The sequence below is a fragment of the Arachis ipaensis genome, chromosome B2 (genome assembly GCF_059453495.1).
Source record: "Arachis ipaensis isolate K30076 ecotype BB chromosome B2, ASM5945349v1, whole genome shotgun sequence".
NCBI lineage: Eukaryota > Viridiplantae > Streptophyta > Magnoliopsida > Fabales > Fabaceae > Arachis > Arachis ipaensis.
The window spans coordinates 28279858-28287194 of NC_142437.1; the positions used below are offsets into that span (position 1 = coordinate 28279858).

The 7337-nt window shown below is 37.0% G+C and overlaps 1 non-coding gene across 1 annotated transcript; it reads left to right on the top strand.

The window, feature by feature from the left end:
• The first annotated feature begins 1986 nt into the window (after window positions 1-1986).
• On the top strand, window positions 1987-2090 carry LOC148573416 (small nucleolar RNA R71). The gene has a single exon (XR_015906179.1). It is a non-coding gene; the product is annotated as a small nucleolar RNA R71 (small nucleolar RNA).
• Window positions 2091-7337: the final 5247 nt, after the last annotated feature.

Below are 7337 nucleotides of genomic sequence, written 5' to 3' on the forward strand. Positions count from 1 at the left end.
TGTTTCTGGTGTTAAACGCCCAGAATGGTGCCAGACTGGGCGTTTAACGCCCATTCTGCTACCCTTACTGGCGTTTAAACGCCAGTAAGTTCTTCCTCCAGGGTGTGTAGTTTTTCATTCTGTTTTTCTTTTTGTTTTTGATTTTTTTGTAGTTTTTATGACTCCACATGATCATCAACCTAATAAAACACGAAATAAACATAAAAGTAATATAATTAAATATATTGGGTTGCCTCCCAACAAGCTCTTCTTTAATGTCAATAGCTTGACAGTGAGCTCTCATGGAGCCTCACAGATGTTCAGAGCATTGTTGAGACTTCCCAACACCAAACTTAGAGTTTGGATATGGGAGTTCAACACCAAACTTAGAGTTTGGTTGTGGCCTCCCAACACCAAACTTAGAGTTTGACTGTGGGGGCTTTGGTTGACTCTGCAGTGAGAGAAGCTTTTCATGCTTCCTCTCCATGGTTACAGAAGGAGAACCTTGAGTCTTGAACACAAGGTAGTCTTCATTCAGTTGAAGAACCAACTCTCCTCTGTCCACATCAATCACAACATTTGCTGTGGCTAGGAAGGGTCTTCCAAGGATGATGGATTCATCCTCATCCTTCTCAGTGTCTAGGATTATGAAATCAGCAGGGATGTAAAGGCCTTCAACCTTTACTAACACGTCATCTACTTGTCCATAAGCCATTTTTCATAGATTTATCTGCCATCTCTAATGAGAAATTGGCAGCCTGTACCTCAAAGATCCCAAGTTTTTCCATTACAGAGAGTGGCATTAAGTTTATTCCTGACCCCAGGTCACACAGAGCCTTCTCAAAGGTCATGGTGCCTATGTTACAGGGAATTAGGAATTTACCAGGATCCTGTTTCTTTTGAGGTAATTTCTGCCTATCCAATGCGTTCAGTTCATTGGTGAGCAAGGGAGGTTCATCTTCCCAAGTCTCATTACCAAATAATTTGGCATTCAACTTCATGATTGCACCAAGGTACTTGGCAACTTGCTCTTCAGTAACATCTTCATTCTCTTCAGAAGAAGAATACTCATCAGAGCTCATGAAGGGCAGAAGGAAGTTCATTGGAATCTCTATGGTCTCTAGATGAGCCTCAGATTCCTTTGGTTCCTCTAAGGGAAACTCCTTATTGTTCACTGAACGTCCCAGAAGGTTCTTCTCACTAGGATTCACGTCCTCCTCCTCTCTTGTGGGTTCGGCCATTTTGGTTATATCAATGGCCTTGCACTCTCTCTTTGGATTCTCTTCTGTATTGCTTGGGAGAGTACTAGGAGGAGTTTCAGTGACCTTTTTACTCAGCTGGCCTACTTGTGCCTCCAAATTTCTAATGGAGGACCTTGTTTCATTCATGAAACTCAAAGTGGCCTTAGATAGATCAAAGACTAAATTTGCTAAGCTAGATGGATTCTGCTCAGAATTCTCTGTCTGTTGCTGAGTGGATGATGGAAAAGGTTTGCTATTGCTAAACCTGTTTCTTCCACCATTATTAAAGCCTTGTTGAGGCTTTTGTTGATCCTTCCATGAGAAATTTGGATGATTTCTCCATGAGGGGTTATAGGTGTTCCCATAAGGTTCACCCATGTAATTCACCTCTGCTATTGCAGGGTTCTCAGGATCATAAGCTTCTTCTTCAGAAGATGCCTCTTGAGTACTGTTGGATGTAGCTTGCATTCCATTCAGACTATGAGAAATCATATTGACTTGCTGAGTCAATATTTTGTTCTGAGCCAATATGGCATTCAGAGCATCAATTTCAAGAACTCCCTTCCTTTGAGGCATCCCATTACTTACAGGATTCTTCTCAGAAGTGTACATAAACTGGTTGTTAGCAACCATGTCAATGAGTTCCTGAGCTTCTGCAGGTGTTTTCTTTAGGTGAATGGATCCACCTGCAGAATGGTCCAGTGACATCTTTGATAACTCATACAGACCATCATAGAATATATCCAGGATGGTCCACTCTGAAAGCATGTCAGATGGATACTTTTTGGTCAGTTGCTTATATCTCTCCCAAGCTTCATAGAGGGATTCACCTTCTTTCTGTCTGAAGCTTTGAACATCCACTCTAAGCTTACTAAGCTTTTGAGGAGGAAAGAACTTGGCTAAGAAAGCCGTGACCAGCTTATCCCAAGAGTTCAGGCTATCTTTAGGTTGAGAGTCCAACCATATTCTAGCTCTGTCTCTCACAGCAAATGGGAAAAGCATGAGCCTGTAGACCTCGGGATCAACCCCATTGGTCTTAACAGTATCACAGATCTGCAAGAATTCAGTTAAGAACTAAAAAGGATCTTCAGATGGAAGTCCATGAAACTTGCAGTTTTGTTGCATCAGAGAAACTAGTTGAGGTTTAAGCTCAAAATTGTTTGCTCCAATGGTAGGGATGGAGATGCTTCTTCCATGTAAATTGGAATTTGGTGCAGTAAAGTCACCAAGCATCTTCCTTGCATTGTTATTATTTTCGGCCATGTCTCCTTCCTTTTCGAAAATTTCTGTCAGATTTTCTCCAAAGAGTTGAGCTTTAGCTTCCCTTAGCTTCTTCTTCAGAGTCCTTTCAGGTTCAGGATCAGCTTCAACAAGAATGTTCTTATCCTTGTTCCTGCTCATATGAAAAAGAAGAGAACACAAAAGAAAATATGGAATCCTCTATGTCACAGTATAGAGATTCCTTATGCAAGTATAAGAAGAGAAGAATATAAGAAGGAGAAGAGAAAAATTCGAACACAGAGAGGGAGATGGGGTTCGAATTTTTGGGTGGAAGAGAAATGTTAGTAGATGAATAAATAAATAGAAGGAGATGAAAAAGGGAAGAATTCGAAAAATAAAATAAAAATATTTTAAATTTAAAGTTAAAATTCGAAAATTAAAATCAAATTAAATTAAAATTAAAACAATTAGTTAATTAAAAAGAAAATTTGAAAAAGAAGGAAGGAATTTTCGAAAATTAGAGAGAGTTAGTTAGGTAGTTTTGAAAAAGATAAGAATCAAACAAAAAGTAAAGTGGTTAATTGAAGAAGATTTGAAAATCAAATTTGAAAAGATAAGAAGTTAGAAAAGATTTTGAAATCAAATTTTGAAAGAGATGTGATTGAAATTTATTTCGAAAAAGATTTGAAAAAGAATTTTAAAAAGATTTGATTTTGAAAATTAAAGTTGATTACTTGACTAACAAGAAACAAAAAGATTTGATTTTAAAATTTAAAGATTGAACCTTTCCTATTAGGCAAGTAACAAACTTAATATTTTTGAATTAATCACATTAATTGTTAGCATTGAATTCGAAAATATGAAATAAAAATAAGAAAAAGATTTTGAAAATTAATTTGAAATTTTCGAAAATATGAAAAAAAAATGAAAAAGGTTTGATTTTTGAAAAAGATTTGAAAAAGATAGGATTTTTAAATTGAAAATTTGATTTGACTCATAAGAAACAATTAAATTTAAAAATTTTTGAAAAAGTCAAGTCAAATTTTCGAAAATTTATGAGAGAATAAGGGAAAGATATTTTTTTTATTTTTGAATTTTTAATGAGGAAAGAGAAAAACAATGAAAAGACTCAAAACATGAAAATTATGAATCAAAACACACAATGCATGCAAGAACACTATGAATGTCAAGATGAACACCAAGAACACTTTGAATGTCAAGATGAACACCAAGAACTTATTTTTGAAAATTTTTAAGAAAAAAAAACATGCAGGACACCAAACTTAGAAATTTTTAATTTTTAGACACTATGAATGCAAGAATGCATATGAAAAACAAGAAAAGACACAAAACAAGAAAATATGAAGATCAAACAAGAAGACTTGTCAAGAACAACTTGAAGATCATGAATAACACATGCATGAATTTTCGAAAAATGCAAGAAAATTATAAAAACATGCAATTGACACCAAACTTAAAATTTGACTCAAGACTCAAACAAGAAACACAAAAATATTTTTGATTTTATGATTTTATAAATTTTTTTTGGATTTTTCGAAAATATTTTGGAAAAAGAAAAATAAGGATTTCAAAATTTTTAATAGGAATTCCAGGAATCTTGCACTGTTAGTCTAAAGCTTCAGTCCAGGAATTAGACATGGCTAGTAAGCCAGCCAAGCTTTCAATGAAAGCTCCGGTCCAAAACACTAGACATGGCCAATGGCCAGCCAAGCTTTAGCAGATACAAATCAGACATACAACAGCTGATACTTCATCCAACTTCATATGCTGATAAGTGGAAGCCTCGGTCCAAATGAATGAGACATGGCTTTACAGCCAGCCAGGCTTCAACGTGCTTCATGAAAAAAAGCTCTAGAATTCATCCTTAAAAATTCTGAAGCCATAGAATAATTTATTTTGGAAAATTTTTTTTGGGAAAAACGAAAAAAAAAAGAATTTTTTTTTTGTATTTTTCGAAAATAAGAAATAAAAAGCTTAAAATTAAAATAAAATTACCTAATCTGAGCAACAAGATGAACCGTCAGTTGTCCAAACTCGAACTATCCCCGGCAACGGCGCCAAAAACTTGGTGCACGAAATTGTGATCATCAACAATGGCGCCAAAAGCTTGGTGCTCTCAAACGTGAATCACACTTTGTCACAACTTCGCACAACTAACCAGCAAGTGCACTGGGTCGTCCAAGTAATAAACCTTACGTGAGTAAGGGTCGATCCCACAGAGATTGTCGGCTTGAAGCAAGCTATGGTCATCTTGCAAATCTCAGTCAGGCAGATTCAAATGGTTATAATGGTTTTCAAAAATATGGAGATAAATAAAGTATAAAATAAAGATAGAGGTACTTATGTAATTCATTGGTTAGAGTTTCAGATAAGTGTGTAGAGATGCTTGTGTTCCTCTTGAACCTCTGCTTTCCTGCTGTCTTCATGCAATCATTCCTACTCCTTTCCATGGCAAGCTGTATGTTGGGCATCACCGTTGTCAATGGCTACATCCCGTCCTATCTGTGAAAATGGTCCAATGCACTGTCACTGCATGGCTAATCATCTGTAGGTTCTCGATCATACTGGAATAGGATTTACTATCCTTTTGCGTCTGTCACTACACCTAGCACTCGCGAGTTTGAAGCTCGTCACAGCCATCCCTTCCCGGATCCTACTCGGAATACCACAGACAAGGTTTAGACTTTTCGAATCTCAAGAATGGCCGTCCATGGGTTCTAACTTATACCACGAAGACTCTGATCTCACGATCAGGAGGCTAAGAGATACACATTCAAGCTTGTTGCATGTAGAACGGAAGTGGTTGTCAGGCACGCGTTCATAGGTGAGAATGGTGATGAGCGTCATATAATCATCACATTCATCATGTTTCTTGGGTGCGAATGAATATCTTAGAATAGGAATAAGCTTGAATTGAATAGAAAAACAGTAGTACTTTGCATTAATTCATGAGGAACAGCAGAGCTCCACACCTTAATCTATGGTGTATAGAAACTCTACCGTTGAAAATACATAAGAACAAGGTCTAGGCATGGCCAAGAGGCCAGCCCCCCTAAACGTGATCAATATGATCCAAAGATGAACTAAAGATGCATAAGATGTCTAATACAATAGTAAAAGGTCCTATTTATATCAGACTAGTTACTAGGGTTACAGAAATAAGTAAATGATGTAGAAATCCACTTCCGGCCCACTTTGGTGTGTGCTTGGGCTGAGCTTGAGCTTCACACGTGCAAAGGCTTCTCTTGGAGTTGAAAGCCAGTTTGTAACCTGTTTCTGGCGTTTAACTCTGCTTTGCAACCTGTTTCTGGCGTTTAACTCCAGAATTTGGCAGAGAGCTGGCGTTGAACGCCAGTTTGCATCATCTAAATTCGGGCAAAGTATGAACTATTATATATTGCTGGAAAGCCTTGGATGTCTACTTTCCAACGCAATTAAGAGCGCGCCATTTGGAGTTCTGTAGCTCTAGAAAATCCACTTCGAGTACAGGGAGGTCAGAATCCAACAGCATCTGCAGTTCTTTGTCAGCCTCTGAATCTATTTTTGCTCAGGTCCCTCAATTTCAGCCAGAAAATACCTGAAATCACAGAAAAACACACAAACTCATAGTAAAATCCAAAAATGTGATTTTTAATTAAAAACTAATAAAAATATAATAAAAACTAACTAAATCATACTAAAAACATACTAAAAACAATGCCAAAAAGCGTATAAATTATCCGCTCATCAAAATACAAGAATAATAAATCTACCAACTATCAATTACAAGAAAAGTAAATTCACAACTCAAATCAACAATTAAAAGAACATCAAATATTAAATTTCATTAAATGTAAACAAAATCCAACATGAGCATTCATAAACATAAAAGAGACATAAAAGTAAAATTTACAAGAGAACTAAGAAGAATAGAGTAGTAGAAACAAGAAATTATGAAGGAAACAAGATGAGAATAGGAAAATTGACCTAGATCTAAGATGGAAATATCCTAAGAACCCTAATTCTAGAGAGAAGAGGGAGCTTCTTTCTCTAGAAACTAACCTACATGATGCTAAGCTACCAAACAATTGCACCCTTCTTGCCCAAACTTGAATTCTGCATGAAATAGCATTAGAAATGAGTTGGATTGGGCCCAAAATGAGCTAGAAATCGCCCCCAACGAGTTGCCCAAAATGGACCCACACTGATCCATCGGCGCGTGCACGTCATGTGCGCGTACACGCCTCTATACGTCAGGAAACTATGGCAAATTTTATATCATTTCGAAGTCCCAGATGTTAGCTTTCTAACACAACTAGAACCGCCTCGTTTGGACCTCTGTAGCTCAAGTTATGATCGATTGAGTGCGAAGAGGTCAGGCTTGACAGCTTTGCAGTTCCTTCATTTCTTCATGAGTTCTCCCACTTTGCATGCTTTTCTCCTCACTTCTTCCATCCAATACTTACCTTATGAACCTGAAATCACTCAACAAATATATCAAGGCATCGAATGGAATTAAAGTGAGTTAAATTTAGCTATTTTAAGGCCTAAAAAGCATGTTTTCACACTTAAGCACAAATCTAGGGAGAATTACAAAACCATGCTATTTCATTGAATAAATGTGAGAAAAGGTGATAAAATTCCCCAAATTAAGCACAAGATAAACCACAAAATTGGGTTTTATCACCTTGACATGGCCCCCTCCGCCTATTTTTCCTTCCACCTCATCATCACCACCACCACAAAGATCCACCATCAAAGGATAGAAGATCTACACTGGAAGATTGATAGATATGAGCGGCGCAACCAACGCCGATACACTTACATCAAGAAGCTCTTGCGTTGTGTTACCCCTAGCATGGAGGAACCCGAGATATTCACATCCACCTCAAACCC